This window comes from Pelobates fuscus, chromosome 2, assembly GCF_036172605.1.
Source record: "Pelobates fuscus isolate aPelFus1 chromosome 2, aPelFus1.pri, whole genome shotgun sequence".
Lineage (NCBI taxonomy): Eukaryota > Metazoa > Chordata > Amphibia > Anura > Pelobatidae > Pelobates > Pelobates fuscus.
In genome coordinates, this window is record NC_086318.1 from 97,735,144 (window position 1) to 97,752,222 (window position 17,079).

Here is a 17,079-nt window from a genome sequence, read left to right on the forward strand (position 1 = left end):
ATGTGCCTGTGGACCGGAGGGGAGATCAGAGATGTCCCTCCTCGGTCCGCAGGCACTATGCTGACAGCCGGCAGGGGAGGGAGGGAGAGTGGACCCAGGAGCTCTGCCTGCAGCTCTTCCGGGTCCTCCTCTCGTGAGCACGTAGTGTTGCCGCGGTTACCACAGCAACGCTCCAAATCTCGCGAGAGTGTACTCTAGCCCTGGAGCTATGGGCTAGAGTTCACTCTCCCCACTGGACCACCAGGGAATCCCACTGGGACCACCAGGGATCAAGAAATGCCCCCCCTCCTCCTCAATAAAGGTAAGAAGGGAGGGGGGACATCAATATTTATTTTAATTAAATAAAAATATATATATTATTAAAAAAAGCCCCCCTACCCTTATCACACACACACACACTCTACACACATACATTTCCCCCCATACACACACATTGCCCCCCATACTGCCCTATACACACATACTGCCCCCATACACACACACTGCCCCCCATACACACATACTGCCCCCATACACACACACTGCCCCCATACACACATACTGCCCCCCATACACACATACTGCTCCCCATACACACACACTGCCCCCATACACACATACTGCCCCCATACACACACACTGCCCCATACACACACTGCCCCATACACACATACTGCCCCCATACACACATACTGCCCCAATACACACACACTGCACCCATACACACATACTGCCCCATACACATACTACCCCATACACACACTGCCCCCATACTGCCCCCCATACACACACACTGCCCCCATACACACACACTGCCCCATACTGCCCCGCATACACACACACTGCCCCCCATACACACACACTGGCCCCATACTGCCCCCATACACACACACTGCCCCCATACACACACACTGCCCCCATACTACCCCCCTATACACACACACTGCCCCCCATACACACATTGCCCACATACACCTACTGCTCCCCATACAGACACTGCCTCCATATACACACTGCCCCCATACACACACTGCCCCCATACACAGACACTGCCCCCATACACATACTGCCCCCATACACACACACTGCCCCCCCCATACACACACACTGCCCCCATACACACACACTGCCCCCATACACACATACTGCCCCCCATACACACACTGCCCCCCATACACACACACACTGCTCCCCATACACACACAGTGCCCCCATACACTGCCGCCCCATACACACACATTGCCCACACTCACACATACACTGCAATACTCACACACACACTGCAACTGTTACACACACATACTGTCCAACACACACACTGCATCCCTAACATACACTGCTGCCCTCACTCACACACTACAACCTTCACACACACACACACACTGCTCACACACTGTCCCCCTCAGACACACACACATTGCACCACTCACACACACCACTGCTCCTACGCCCTAGTACAGCCCCATTACCCAGCAGACCTCAGGTAAGTTGTCAAAATGTTCTTAAACGGTTTGACTACTTACTCTGGGAGGGGGTCCCAGCACTATTGCTGAGCTGTAGTGGTTATTGTGTCTGGATTATTTCTGGATTATTTATTGAAATAATCTACAAGTGCCCCTCCCGAGATCAGGCTCTGGATCCGCCACTGGTACCCACTTCTCTTTTCCTTAGCTCAGGGCCCTGGTCAAGCTTGACAATAAATTAGCAGTAGTGTCCCCTATCTACAGAATTGCAGAAGCATTGTTACCACTGAACCCTGTGCCCTGCATTAGCAAAGCCCCTGGTCAAATCTTCTCACCATTGATTCATGTGCATGTTATATTTCATTGTAGTCTAGGTATTTTATTTATTTATTCATATATATATATATATAATATCTATTGTAATCTGGTTGGAGTTTATAATGGGGCAATATGGTAGGGCATTTTTACATTTTGTAAAGTGCAAGCTTATCTGCCCCATGAAGACAAACCTCTTAGGTGAGTCCTACACTAACAATTCACCATGCTGTTTTCATCTGAAAGGCAAAATCTCTAATGAGACAGAAAGGGGTATACTTACATACCCCTACACATGTTGTAACCCTTAATCAGGTGCACATGGGTTGGGCAGCAGTACTTTAACATGGCTGTGTAATACAGAAACTAAATACACAACATTAAGTCCCGCACTCAAACTCCCACTACTTCTGGTTACAGTATACATCAGTTTTAGATTTTAAAAAAATTAGCAAATATAATTCATGCAAGAATGTATTACTTTACATAATGTATATTCTTACATACATGACTTACACTTGATCATGGGATTACACCAAACATTTAAATGGGACAGACACACAAAAAAAACTATCAATGTATTTGAATGCATGCATGCCACTGACCAAATCAAGTTTCCTACGTATATATATATATATATATATATATATATATATATATTTATTTATTTTATGTTGCCTTGCATTATTAAATGGTTATCAATAGAATGAAAGCATATTTTCTATATCACACTCTTACAAAATATAATCAGAGCAGCACAGAATTTCATTCCTATATTTCTGAAAAGGTACAGACATGTATTATATCTGTTAGTTATGAGTCATTCCATAAGTCATTTTGCACATTTATGACCAACACAGAAATATTTTAAATTGCAACTCAGCCTTATAATCAAGAAACCTAATGATTATGGCCTTATATAATTCAAAGAGAAATCAAATTCATATCCTATGGAAAAAAAATTATTAAATTATTTTGTAAGAAACACTGCTTTGAAAATACTTTGATGTGATACTGTAAAGCTTCAAAGTCAACATTTTTAAAAGCTTGAATTCTTTCTATGTACACTCAGAGAATTACAGCTTTAAAAGTATTTTTTACATCAGCTACTAACATCGAAAGAAACCAGCAAACTGACCTCCGAGAAAATGTTTGATTTAAATGCCAGCTGTGGCTTAGATCCTTTCTTTGTATATTCTACTTTTATTTTTCATTTCTTCCCAGTGTGTGGAGATACTCTCCATTGTTAACTGCAGGGTGTACTGCTGTTCAAAAAACAGATAAGTAACTAAAATAACGAAGCAGTTTGTGTAATATTAACCACTGCATCTAGGGTTGAAATGATAGATGGATATAAAGATAGAGAGAGATGATGATGGATAGATAGATAGATAGATAGATAGATGATGATGGATAGATAGATAGATAGATAGATAGATAGATAGATAGATAGATAGATAGATAGATAAATAGATAGATAGATAGATAGATAAGATAGATAAACCGACAACCTTTATCCATCCATCGGTCCATCTATCTTTTTTTCTGTATGCCTGTGTCTCTGTCTGTCTGTCTATTTATATCAGTTTGTCTGTCTGTCAATCTCTGTTTGTAATTCCCTCTATCTACACCAAATGTGGAAGCAATACACATCTGAGCTACATTACAGAAGACCAATTACTGATACACTGTATACGTCATCATATATAATATACCATCTTAGGGGTTTAATGATCAGATCTCATTTCATATCTTAGATATGTAATGGTAGTCTAGGAGTCACCACCCATTTTTGAAACAAAAGCTATAGTTAGCACCCTTGAGGTCACTGTCCAGGGATTAATTGACATGACTACAATGTATCTGGATACTGATTGTCAGGAGAGTGTTGAAATGCATGCCACCACTGGTTCTAATGTGAACAAAAAAATATCATACACAAATACCAGGACAGTGTGGAATTCACATGCACGAACATGCTGAAAGCAATGGTTTTCTGGAATAAGTGATTTTTAATTATTTATTTTTTGTTATTCATGAAAATAAATGCATTCTCTAAATTCAGTACTGACCTTACTATTATTTCATTTTTTTGGCCACCCGACCAAGCCTCTATTTCATATATAATGGTAACAATATATAACAGTTTTAAGATTGTTATTCTGAAAGTATGCTTTGTAGCGGAAAGATTGAGCGAGCCTAGGACAGATCAGATTAACAAGGTAAGAACCTAATCAGGAAATGATCACACACTTTATGATATAACATTTTCAGCATTATTCTGACAATAGTTGTCATTTTGACGACCATTGTGCAAGATCAATGCATAACAAAGCAAAGATGATAATAATGTTTCCGTCTTGCATTTTCAATGGTTGTGATTTGCTTGATGGGAAAAATCCTAGAAGCTATTAAACTAAAAAGCAAATATAAAATGTGTTCATAAAATATGACAGGTAATGTTAAAACTTGTGTTGGTTGCAAATGCTTTAAAATCTAGTTTAGGGACCTAGATTAGCTCAACACTAGCAATCTTTTTCTGTATCTGAATTAAAAAAAAATGACAGCAGGTTCCAAACCATTAAACTGATCTGATAGGAAAACACAATGTTAGGAAATCATTTTGACAGCTAGCACTTCTTTAGCAACTAGCAAATCAACCAGTAGCAAACTACGCAGCTATCAAAAACATTTTGTCGACAGACTATGGTAGCAGTATTGTGAAAGGAAGCAAAACACAAAACACAACACAATGGATTGCAAAGTGTAATTTTTGTAAACATGTTTATTTACCCGGGGTGCTGTAAATATTTTGCATGTAGAGTTTTCTCAGTTTGTAGAGGCACACAATAATAAACACATTTATCAATTATTTATTTTCATTGTATGCCTGCACACTACGGAAAAAGTTGCTTAAAAAAAGAAAGTGAAAAAAAAATGTTTCAAGAGAAATCGATTTCTCTGACACACATTAAATACCAGAAACTGAAACAATAGAGTGATTATACCATTATATAGAGTCATTATGTTTTTTATACGATAATATGAACGCATGGTTATCTTGTATACCAGTCAAGAAACCAGTTTCAAGTGTTAGAGCAAACAGCTAAAAGCAACCTCTAACAAAATGTCAAAACAGCATACTCAAAAAAAAATTTGAGCTTTGATGTTTGTTGTATGTGATTCTCTGCTCCTGATGTTAGCCCAGCTTATGTCTTTATAGCTGACATCTGTATGTATTGTAGTGTTTGGGTTAATGAAGTAAGCAACAGGATGATGGAAACGAGACAATGGTAGTTAAAGGGTTACTCCAACCTTTTTTGCCTGCTTTTTGGGGAGCATTATTGTTTAGCCCCTCCCTCATAAATGCTAAAATAACTTGGTAAAATGTTTTTGTTTGTTTTTTAGCTGAAAGCCAATGCCAGGCAAAGCTACAGGCACTACTTCCCACCCCCTGTTTGACATCACAGTAGATGTCCCAAAGTACAATCAAAGGCTTCACTATTCGCGCATTCTAAGGGGAGGGATTTTAGGGGAGGGAGGGAATGGCAGGGGGAGAAAGTAAAGGAAAAAAAAACATAATAATAAAGGGATAGAGATTAATGTTCTACATGTAAGGGTTTTTTATGCCTGTCACCAGTGAGCTGTGTGCATTGACATCAGACATATTTTTTTTTGTGATTCTGAATTCTGTCTGTACCGCCAAAAAAGAAATGACTGATGGGAAAATCTTCTCAGAGATGGTATCTGATGAAATCATTCTATATGTGTCATCATATAGAGTCTGGGGCATCATAGAATATGCCTCGGGGGAAACAACCTCAGAAATTTAAAAGATCACGTGACTTTGAGACCAAGATACTTTTTGTGTTCATTTGACCACAGATCAACAGTGATTTTATGATTCAAGCCTTGCTTTTGTAGATTTGTTTTCATTTGGTGATCTGCTTTTGTTTATTTTGTCCTTGTCCCATCATTTTCTTTCTTCTTTAAGACATATTTTCATCTTTATTATCTGGTCAGTTGTGAAGTCACATGAATGGAGTTTCTAGATGATGTGACTCCACCCTCTGTGTTCTCTGTCCGATGATTGTGATCATGTGACCCCTTGATTCTTGTATCAGTCTTTCTGGCACACCATCATTACATTTATTAGTTTTTGGGGTTTTTTTTGCTATATTTATTATTGTATTATTTTACTAATGTACAATCATTATATATATTGTGAAGCATACTTTTGCTGATTTTGTGAGCTCCCTTCCGATGTCATCATGACAATTTTTTACACTCCTCTGTGGGTGTGTCATGTGCAGTAGTGTATTGTGGTTATGTGCTGCCCTAAGTATGACTAAACCCAGGCCCACCCCTAATCTAGATTTGCACCACCCTTTCCTTTGTAAACTCCAAAGCTTCCTCTTTAGCCTCCACTTTTTCCTCAAAGTTACACCTCTCCTTTTAAGCACACACCCTCTCACTGATCCAATAATTCGAGCACACATTGTTTAACCAGCACACACTTTAACTGACAGACACACGCCCTCACTGATACACATACATTGACATACACTCACTGACAGACACACAGTCATTGGCTCACACACTGTTTAACTAACACATACTTTCACTGACAGACGACACACACTCTCAGATACAAATTGTGAAGAAATCCCTTTTTTATGTTCAATATTTCTTCCCTGTACATTCGGTAGATGTAACTACTGAACAAAGACCACCCCCCTGGCTCGTTAAACTTCAAAGAATGCCTCAATTGAACCCTCTACCTGTGCGGCCGGCGTTCGTACTACCGAACGCCACGTGGCTGAGAAAACGGCGGCCATCTTTTTTATGCGAACAAAAGCAGCGGGACTTGGTCATCGAGTGTCTGGAACTAAAATCGGACACTCGACTTCCCGAACACGGGTCTCAAAAAACAAAAGCTGGATCTTTATTTCCCGAACAGATAGAAGAGCACTGTTCGGTACTTTTGTTCATTCGAATGAGGGGAACAATCGCTGCTAAGAGCCAGGGGGAACCATTTGTGGGATTATTCGGTTTTTGCAACTTAACTAAATAGACCGGCAAAACTAGCCAAACTCATGGAACTATTTTGGGCAGCCCCCTCGCGGTTAGCCGGTCACAAAAGACTTCCATATTTTTTGAGAACCCCTGAACCGATCTGGGTGAAATTTGAATATGTTGGTCACCCAGATCAAGGGACATATTGTTTGTGCGGATACCATATGCCTAAATGAGTGTTCTGAATATTGGGGAAAACTGTAATTTTTCTGCCTGGAAATAATCAAGTTATTACTTTATCAGACTTGATTATCTCCAGGACTAGGAGAGGGAATTGTATGTTTGTGCTGGGAGTGTTTTACGTTTATTCTGTAAATGATTGGTTGTATTTTGTCCCTCCCTGTGGGATGTCTTGCATGGGGACTTGCAAAAAAGCTAGTGTTTGATCATTAAAAGCCAGTTCTGTTGCACCCTTCTTCTAGACTTCGGCTGATGTTTGGGAATTTGTATGCTTTATTGAGAAAATCATCTTGTAAAGCTATTGTATTCGTATGGATTTTGTTTATTTCATCTACCGAGCGGAGAGCTATAATCACTGATGCTCTGGCGGTTTGGGAGGAAACTACCGAATGTGGATTGGATATCCTAGGTTTCCTTACACAAATACACTCACTGACAGACACATATATCCTCACTGATTTGAGACACTCTAAAAGAAACACACATTCACTGACACTCTCATTGACGGGCACGCTCACTGATTGACATTCACTGACAGACATACACACTCACAGTCATACTCTTACCAATCTTGCACACACTGACTGACACTCACAGGCACACAAATGCACTGACAGACACACAAACACTTACAGACACATATACTCATTCACAGACAGACACACACATACTCACTGACACACACTGCAGACTCACAAACACTGCCAGACACAATTGACAGACACACACAAACACACACTGCCAGACACACTGACACGCACAACTCACAAACACACAAACACTGACAGACATACACTGCCAGTTACACACAAACACTCACTGCCATGCACAACTTACTGACAGACACAAAATGACAGTCACCTTCACACTTAATGACAAACATACACGCACGCTACTGACAGGCACAGACTCTCACTGATTTGACACATACTGACAGACCCTCCCAGACATACACTCACATTCACTGACAGACAGACACACACACACTCTCAGACACACCCACTGACAGACACACACATACATTGACAGACACACAAACATTCACTGACATACATAAACACTTACATTCTTTGACACACACATTCATAAATTATTTTTTCTGTTTTTATTTTAATTTGACACACACTGACAGACAAACACTCGCAGACACATACACACACTTACTGGCAGATACACACTCACATACATACACACACACACACACATTAATTCACTGGCAGACTGACACACACACTCACTGATAGACACAAACTAACAGTCACACACACACACTCAATGACAAACACACACACATGTCAATGACATGTGACCATCACTGATTTAACACACACTCACAAACTATATTTTTTTTCTGTTTTTATCTTAATTTGTCCACTTAGCCTTCCTACCTTTGGGGGTGCTGGAGTGGATCTTTTCCATGTATTCCAGTTTGCATCATGTCCCTTGGGTTTGGTGTGGATCCTGTCTTTGGTATCCATTGTCGCTGTTATGTCATCATCTTGCTCTGCTCCCTCGCACGCCATTTAGTGATGACTGGGCCGGCGAGACGTCTGGCTTCTGGCATCACTGCAAGGTGCACAAGGGAGCAAAGCTAATAGAGTAGGGAGATTACAGCTCCACCTTTGGGGGGTTTTGGGCCCCATATGACAAGTGGAACATGGGGACCTGTGAAAGTTGTGGGGGCATCTGAGCAGACACTTGGGGGCAGCTATTTTTTGCCCTGGAAAGTGCTGCCCAAGTGCTCTGTTTGCCTCAGGATAGAAACAGCGCTGGTCACCTGGTCTCCCTTATTGAGAGTGAAACATTGCTGAAGGGTTCATAATTAAGTTACATTTCCAGATTGCCATTCCGGTTCTATGCACCATGTGATGCACATCCCTACCCATCTGGTGATTGTCATCTCTTGGTATTCTTTGCTAAAATAGATGCACACAGACATTCACACAGCTGTACTCATACTAACACAAATTCACATACTGACATCCATGTACTGACACCACACACCAAGTATCAGCCTCTCTCCAAATCTAGCTCTCCCTCTTGTGCCCAGTTTCACAAGCCACGTTGCGCATTGCATATGCCTCCCAGGGCTTCAGTGAATCTAGCTAATGATTCCCTGTGGCACTCATGGCAAGAGCTATACATGGTGCCAGCAAAGGCAAAAAGATTCAAACCTGGTAGAAGGTAGGCAATCAACCTCCCATCCCTCTGGGATGGTTGCACCAGCTTGCACTGCCAGTAGCTTCACCACACTAACACTAACTATAGGTCCTACTTATTACTAACCTCAATGAACTGTAACTAATCCTAACCTCGGTTAATCCTAATTAAATGTCACTAACTCTAGCTAACCCTATACTAAATAACCCCAGCTAGAACTAACTCTATATGATTTTAGGCACCACATCAAGTCAACACACTGCTTTCAGCTTTCAGCATGGGGCCACAATGAGTTGCTGGATTGGACAGCCCTTGATGGGGATATTAAAGGACACTCTTGCTAGTGAGGAGTCCAGCAGTAGCAATAGCTCTCCACTATCAACATTTCTAGGGAACATTTAAGTACAAAGAACATTGATAATAGAGAGCACTATGCCCTGCTGGTTGCTTCAAGACACATTGTAGACTAAGTGACAACAAAACTCCCTGCTCATTTGCCATCACAAACAGAACTAGACAGGGATGCCCATTATCACCTCTTTTATTTGCTCTGTCCTTAGAACTGTTGCTGATGGAGATACATTCATGCCCTGAGGTGGAGGGGGTCACTGTTAGAGGACCCTATAAGGTCTCACCATGCACTGACAATGTCCCTCTGACATTGACAAAGCTTATTACTTCAAGAGCCCTATTGGGCCCTATTGCGCTTGATTCACACATATTCAGTGATCTCAGGATACAAATGGAACTTAGCAAAATCAGGAACTCCTCCCGATTCATAGAGATGATGTTACCCTCACTCAACTACACAATAAATTCCCTCTACGCATCTGCAAGCCTTTCATTTCTATTTAGGCATTAGACTCACTGACCACGCTATATTAGGCTAACTACTCCCCTTTACTGGAAAATGCATATGCAGACCTTGTGTTCTGGGACAAACTGAACCTCTCGTGGATGGGCCGTGTCACCTCCATCAAGATGAACCTCCTTCCTAGATTTTTGTATATTTTTCAAGCACTCTCTCTCCGGTTCGCAAATGAGACATAGTATCCCGGCAAGCAGCAGTCAAAAAAGTTGTCTGGAATGGCTCCAAACCTAGAGTCAGAAGGGACACACTTTACGTCCCCAAGAAATTTGGCAGCCTAGGCCTACCAAACTTTTTGAACTACCTATGCACGGGCCACCTAGCACAAATTCAACACTGGCACCTCCCACCTCATAAGAACTAGGTGTTCCTCCCAAGTATCGCTGTATATGGCGATGTCGTCCTGGTATGCACAGGCATAATCCTGGAGGCCATCTAACAGCCGGTCCACCATCCGTTGGAAAGTGGCCGGGGCATTCTTCATCACAAATGGCATGACCTTAAACTGATACAGGCCAAAGCGAGTGACGAAGGCTGACTTGGGGACAGCATGCGCTGCTAACGGGATCTGCCAGTATCCTTTACATAGGTCAATGGTGCTGAGGTATCGGCCCCGAGCCATCCTATCGAGCAGCTAATCTATGAGGGGCATGGTGTAGGCATCGGAGATCATATTGACATTGAGCCTCCTGTAGTCCACGCAGAACCTGGTAGCCCCATCTTTCTTCTGGACTAGGACTACTGGGAAGGTCCAAGGGCTCGTGGATGGTTCGATGACCTCTAGCTGGAGTATCTCATGGACCCCCTGTAGCATGCTCCCCCGCACAGCCTCTGGTACCCGGTAGGGGGTCTGCCGTAGAGGCTGTATACCCTGGTAGGTTGGGGAAGGTCATACGCTTGGCGAACAACATCTGTTTCTCCTGACTGCGTTCGCTTTCGTTTAGTCGGCCCCCTAACTGGACCTCTTCTATGGACCCTGCCTCCAGGAGGTCAGGCATGGGAAGACTGCCCTAATCTTCTGAGGCTGGCGTGCAAATGGCGGCAATATCCTCTGTCTGCTCGTGATAGGGCTTGAGCATGTTCACATGTAACAGGCGTCGCACTCCGGTACCCGAGCATGGTCCGATCACATAGGTAGTGTCCTATTTCCGTTCCACTACCCGGTATGGGCCCTGCCAGGCAGCCTGTAGCCTGTCATGTCGGAGGGGTTTCTGCCCGACTTGAAAGCTACAGCTCCTGGTGCCCGATCATACCATGTGCACTGGCGCCTCTGGGCTGCCTGGAGGTTCCCACGCACCAGATGGGTGAGTTCCTTCAGCCGGTCCATAAACTCCAGCACATATGGAATAATGGGGGTCCCTTCCTGCTCCCCAGCTCCCACCCAGTGCTCCCGCACGAGGTCTAAGGGTCCCCTCACTCTCCGCCCGAACATTTGTTAGAACGGGGAGAACCCAGTTGATTCCTGCGGCACCTCCCGGTAAGCGAACGGGAGATTGGGTAGGAATTTCTCCCAATCCTTGTGAGTTGTCGCAAAGATACGGAGCATTTGCTTCAATGTACCGTTGAAGCGCTCATATCGGCCATTGGTCTGCAGGGTGGCAAGGGGAGCTCAGTATCGGTTTAATGCCGCATAACCTCCACAATTGGTGGGTCATTTTGGCAGTAAACTGGGTGACCTGGTCTGAGAGAATCTCCCGGGGAAAACCCATCCGGGAGAACACTCGCATCAGGGCTTCGGCCACTGTCTCTGCTCGGATATTGCTCACCTATATGATGTTGACAGCTACTCTGCCGAACGGATCTTTGATAATTGGTAGGGGATGGAGGGGGCCCTGTGCCGGTCCCCCCACTTCCCCACTCTCTGGCACACATCGCAGGTCTGGCAGTACTGCCTCAGATCCTGGGAGATGCCTGACCAGAAGAAATTTGAGTGTGTCAAGACGCTGTCTGGCTCTTGCCCAAATGCCCTGCCAAGGGGATATCATGAGCTAGCTTCAGAAGCTCATACCGATACTTCTTGGGTGCCACCAGCTGTTTAGTGGTAGTAGGAGCTGTAGCAGGTTCCTTCCTTACTGCTATGCGATATAACCGCCCTCCTTCCCAGGTGTACCTCTTTCCCTACCTCCCCTGTGGTGGCTTTTTCCCTGTAATCTTGTAGGGTCAGGTCGGAGGCTACCTCCTTTTTTAACTCAGCAGGGGTATCCCAGGGTAGTGAGACCAGGTCAGGGGTAGGCTTCCGGGACTCGGCTTTTAGGTAGTGGGTATGGGGCTACCACAGGGAAGGGGGCGGAATCAGGGGGCTTGCGGATGTGGCTTTCTAAGGGCCCTTGGGGGGTGAAAAAGGGGAATGGGTGCCTACCTGAGCCTCAGAGTGTGAGCTGATCGGGGTGGTGCGGGCTTGCTGGCGGGTCATTACCGGGTAGACTTCTTCCTAGGTCGGAACGGAGACAAAAGCAGAGGCAAGGTGTCCCAGGTCATTGCCGAGAAGTACCTTGGTGGGTAGTCGGTCCATGAGGCCCACTTCAATTCTCTGGGCTCCAGTGCCCCAATCCAGGTGGACATGGGCAGTGGGTATATAGTGGACGTTCCCTCCGGCCACTCGGAAAGCTACGGTACCCCCGTCTGTTCTTCTTCCAGCACAAGCGGTGAATGCTGTGTCTCAGAGTCCCTGGACCTTGTGTCCATTCAGCCACACTGCCTGTCTGTGGTGGTCCCAGTTATCATGGGCGGCCTGGACGGGGTTTGCCTCATGTAGGATGGTCCAGGCTCCTTCATATGGATTCTGGAACTCTGTGGGGTCGTTGTGGTAGCAGAGTGCTGCGGCTCTGGGTTGGTAGGGACTACAGGGGTGACCCACTGCGATCCGCCCTAGTTTTGGGGGCACTTCATTTTGATGTGGCCAAGCTGTTTGCACTGGAAGCAGCGCCGTTCCTCCCCAATATATACTCGCTGTGAGGATGCTCGGACCGGGAGTCCACGAAGGGGGGTTGTGGCCACGGGGTTGGGCTGGAAGGTCGGATGGGTGGTCGGTAGGAAACAGGGGCCAATGGGCGCTGGGGCCGCCGGTTGTCGGTATATTCATCGGCCCGCTGAGCCACCTCAGTGAGGGTTTTGGGCTGTCTGTCTCTCACCCATTCTTGTATGTCGTTGGGGGGCTCATTGAAAAAATGCTCCAGCATGAAGAGCTGTGTGATCTCCTCCGGGGACTTGGCTTCATGGGAGTTGAGCCAGTTCTGGGTGGCCCTTGTGATGTGGCATGCCCACTCCGCATGGGAGTCCTTCTCCCCTTTCCTGGTCTCTCTGATCCTTCGGTGGTATTGCTCAGGGGTGACAGCATACCTGGCCAGGAGGATCTGTTTGATAAAGGGATAGTACCAGATCTGGTCCTCTGGTACAGCTCGGTAGGCTTCCGCTGCCTTCCCTGATAATTTGCTGGCCAGGATGGTGACCCAGTCGGTGGGGTCGACTGCTTGCAGTAGGCGCTCAAAATCCTGCAGGAACTCATCAATGCCTTCTTCTGCTTCCTTGAATTCTTTGAAGGCATTGTACGGTAGTTTGCGGGTCGGGGCAGTTGTGCTTCCCGGCGCCCTTCCTTCCATCCTTCTTCCATCTGGATTTGTCGTGGTCACCCTACTTCTATTAGCAGAGACGTAGAGAAAAGATCCTGCTGACGGTCTTCTCTGATGGTGGATCTCTGTAATATGTCAGGCGCCGGCCCACCTCCTTGCGCACTTCCTCCTGTTCTCCGGCCCCTGGCTGGGGAGTAGTTGCCTCACTACTTGCATGGCCGTCTTCCATGAGCGCAGCAGTCAATTCAGCCTTGTTACGACCACCAGGCATTATTCCTCTAGCTGCACACAAGTCTTGCAACGTTGGTTGTTTTAGCGTACTATAGTCAATGGGTCTGTTGGCAGGGACATGGGGTCCCACTGCTTGCCACCAGTTGTAGCGGGACCTGGATAGCCTGGCTGGTTATTCCCTTTTAGTAATAATAGGTCAGACCCATATCCCCAGTAACTGGACGGCACACAGTTCCAGGGTACAACTTTGACAATATTTATTTGGGCACACAGCTTTTTATGCACAGACCCCCGCAGGGGGTCTCCATCCAACACAACACAATCCCAGGCAGGAGGGGGCTGGGTGACAGATAACCATCTCCCGCTCTGGGAGATAATAACTGGACACAGTGGGACACATGAATACACATTACACACAGGGGGGGTGAGCTTTGAGGCTCGGCACCCTGGGAAGGGAAGGGGGTAAAACGAGAGGGGTTTCGCCGCCCAATCATAAGAAAGGGCACTGTTTAAACGAGTGCTCCTGCTCTGATTGGTCGCAGGCACCCTTCAGCGACCAATCAGCGCTCCCTCGTGCCGACCAACCAGGAGAATGGCGCAAACCCAGTTTGAATGGGCGCTCCTTCTCCCATTGTTCAGCACAGACTTCCACGCAGTCAGCGGAGGCCTGCAGCTGCGAGACCGACTCACAGCTGGTGCGTGTCCCTCTCTCCGGTGGATACACACACTCAGGTATCCACCAGAGAGAGCATTCGCCTGGGCAGCTACGAGCCTAGTCTCGTAGCTCCCAGGTTTGAGGGTGATGAGTGATTATAGCTCTGTTAGTAGCAGGTAGGATGATCTCTGACACAGGGATTGAAGGCAATGTACGCAGGCTGTTTCGGGAGTCAAATGCTCCCCCTGGTGGGCCTTTGGCTATATGAACTGGCGGCCACCCAGGGGAAGCACGCACCACTTGTTCCCTTGCGGTCTGTGGTCTCGTTAGCAAGGTGTGAACATTCTAAGTAAACATTCTAAATGGAGTGCCGGGGTGTTCCGGTGCACAGGGCTCCGTGCACCAAAGCGCCTTTGGGTGGTCAAAAGGTATTTTGCAGGATTTTACGGTCAAAATTACAGAAAGGGGAACATTTAAAAGGGGGAACACACATTCTAGAAGTGCACATCCAGACATAGAAAAAGGGCAATTCACAGTTGGGCAGCGGTCCCGCCACATGAACATATTAGAAACATCAAGAAGGGCTTTGAACTCCATAGTGTGTCTTAACACTTTTTAGAATATCACCGTCCTAACCCTATTGAACTAGAATTTATGGGCATAGATAAAGTACAAAATCACTGGAGGGGTGGTGTTATTGCTAAGAATCTTGATAGACAAGTAGAGATGTCCCTGTAATGAAAATATACCCCAACACGCAGGATTCAGCTAAACAGAAGACAACACAGAGGGGAGATACGTCTACCGGACCTTAGAGTGGCTGGACTCGACGTATATAGGAGAAGTATAGAGTCAGGAACGATCCGAGGTCAAGGGCACAAAGAGATAGCGTAAACTAGGACTAGCCGGGGTCTGGTACAGAGAAAACAGCAAGCCGGCAAACAGAACAGATAAGGATAAAGGGATAACGTAGTCAGAAAACAAAGCCAAGGTCAAGTACGAAGGAACACAACTGAACACAACAAGCGCTAAAGGGAACTGAAACAGAAACCACAATAGGGCAAGTAACTAAGGGAAAAAGGTGAGTATAAATAACTAAACACCTATTTTGATTGGCCCCTGTCATATCCACGCTCCCAAAAGGTAAGTGTATGCGGAGTGTGGCATGAGAGGGACCAATAGGAGGCCTTTTCCAATTTAGGCTCCCACTGTCCCTTTAAGAGCACGCCCGAGACCCGCGGTGCGCTCTTAGAGTCAGGCGGGACACGTGACCGCTTCTCGCGGTCACTGCCCGCCCTCCTGTTCCAGCCGTCGGATGAGCCGCGCACGGCTCGTGCAGCAGCAGGACCGCGCGCGGCTCGAACAGAGGACCCCGGCCGGCCCCTGGAAAGGGTAAGTACCGCTACAGTCCCGAACAGTTCGCCGGGAACTGTTCGCCGGCGAACATAGCTTGTTCGCGGTCGCCGCGGCGGGCGAACATATGCGATGTTCGGTCCGCCCCCTATTCGTCATCATTGAGTAAACTTTGACCCTGTACCTCACAGTCAGCAGACACATTCCAGCCAATCAGCAGCAGACCCTCCCTGCCAGACCCTCCCACCTCCATGACAAATAGGGGGCGGACCAAACATCGCATATGTTCGCCCACCGCGGCGACCGCGAACAAGCTATGTTCGCCGGCGAACAGTTCCCGGCGAACTGTTCGGGACATCTCTATAGACAAGAATTAAAAAAGGATTTTTGAATTGCAAACTCTTTGCCCTAGAGCAGGGGTGGGCAATCTGCGGCCCTCCAGATGTTATGGACTACATCTCCCTTGATGCTTTGCTAGCATTATGGCCCTAAGAGCATTATGGGACATGTAGTACAAAACATCTGGAGGGCCAAAGATTGGCCACCCCTGCCCTAGAGGACTCAATATCGATTTTGATATTGGCACCCTTTTATGATTCTTATGTTTGTTACAAATGTTTGGAAACAAATTATGAATACATTTTGCATGCATCTCATCGCTAGTTCCCATTCAAACAAAGAATGCCTCTATCTTTATATCTATTTTTATTAATATTTTTATATTTAGTTTTCATTTTTATCGCACATTTTTTTGATGTATGCCTCTAGTTATCATAAGATTTATACATATGTGCACTTTGCAGCTATTTTTCACCAAATATATAAACTACCTCTTTCTAATTTGTATTTTGTTTATTTATATATATATGTCTCTTATCCATATTGACTATCGTCACACATTTTGAATAACCGTCCTCTTTTTGCCCTTATTCTTTCCATTACTTAATATGGCATCCTATGGACTTTCTTATACACACCACACCTCTCTGTGGGAGGGAACTATGCCCATGAAAGAACATCACCGATACTAATACAGTTTTATTAAAAAAGGACATGCCGTCAAAACCGGAAACGGAAGTGCCGCCATTTTAGATTCTGTCCATTTTTGTCACACACAATATCCAGCAGCAGCATTCTGATGACGTCCATCCTGGGGTGGGAAGGGCAGCTGTGATTCATTCTCCATCTTTGTGTTTGGAAACCAGAAATAAATACCTGGAAGTACCATAT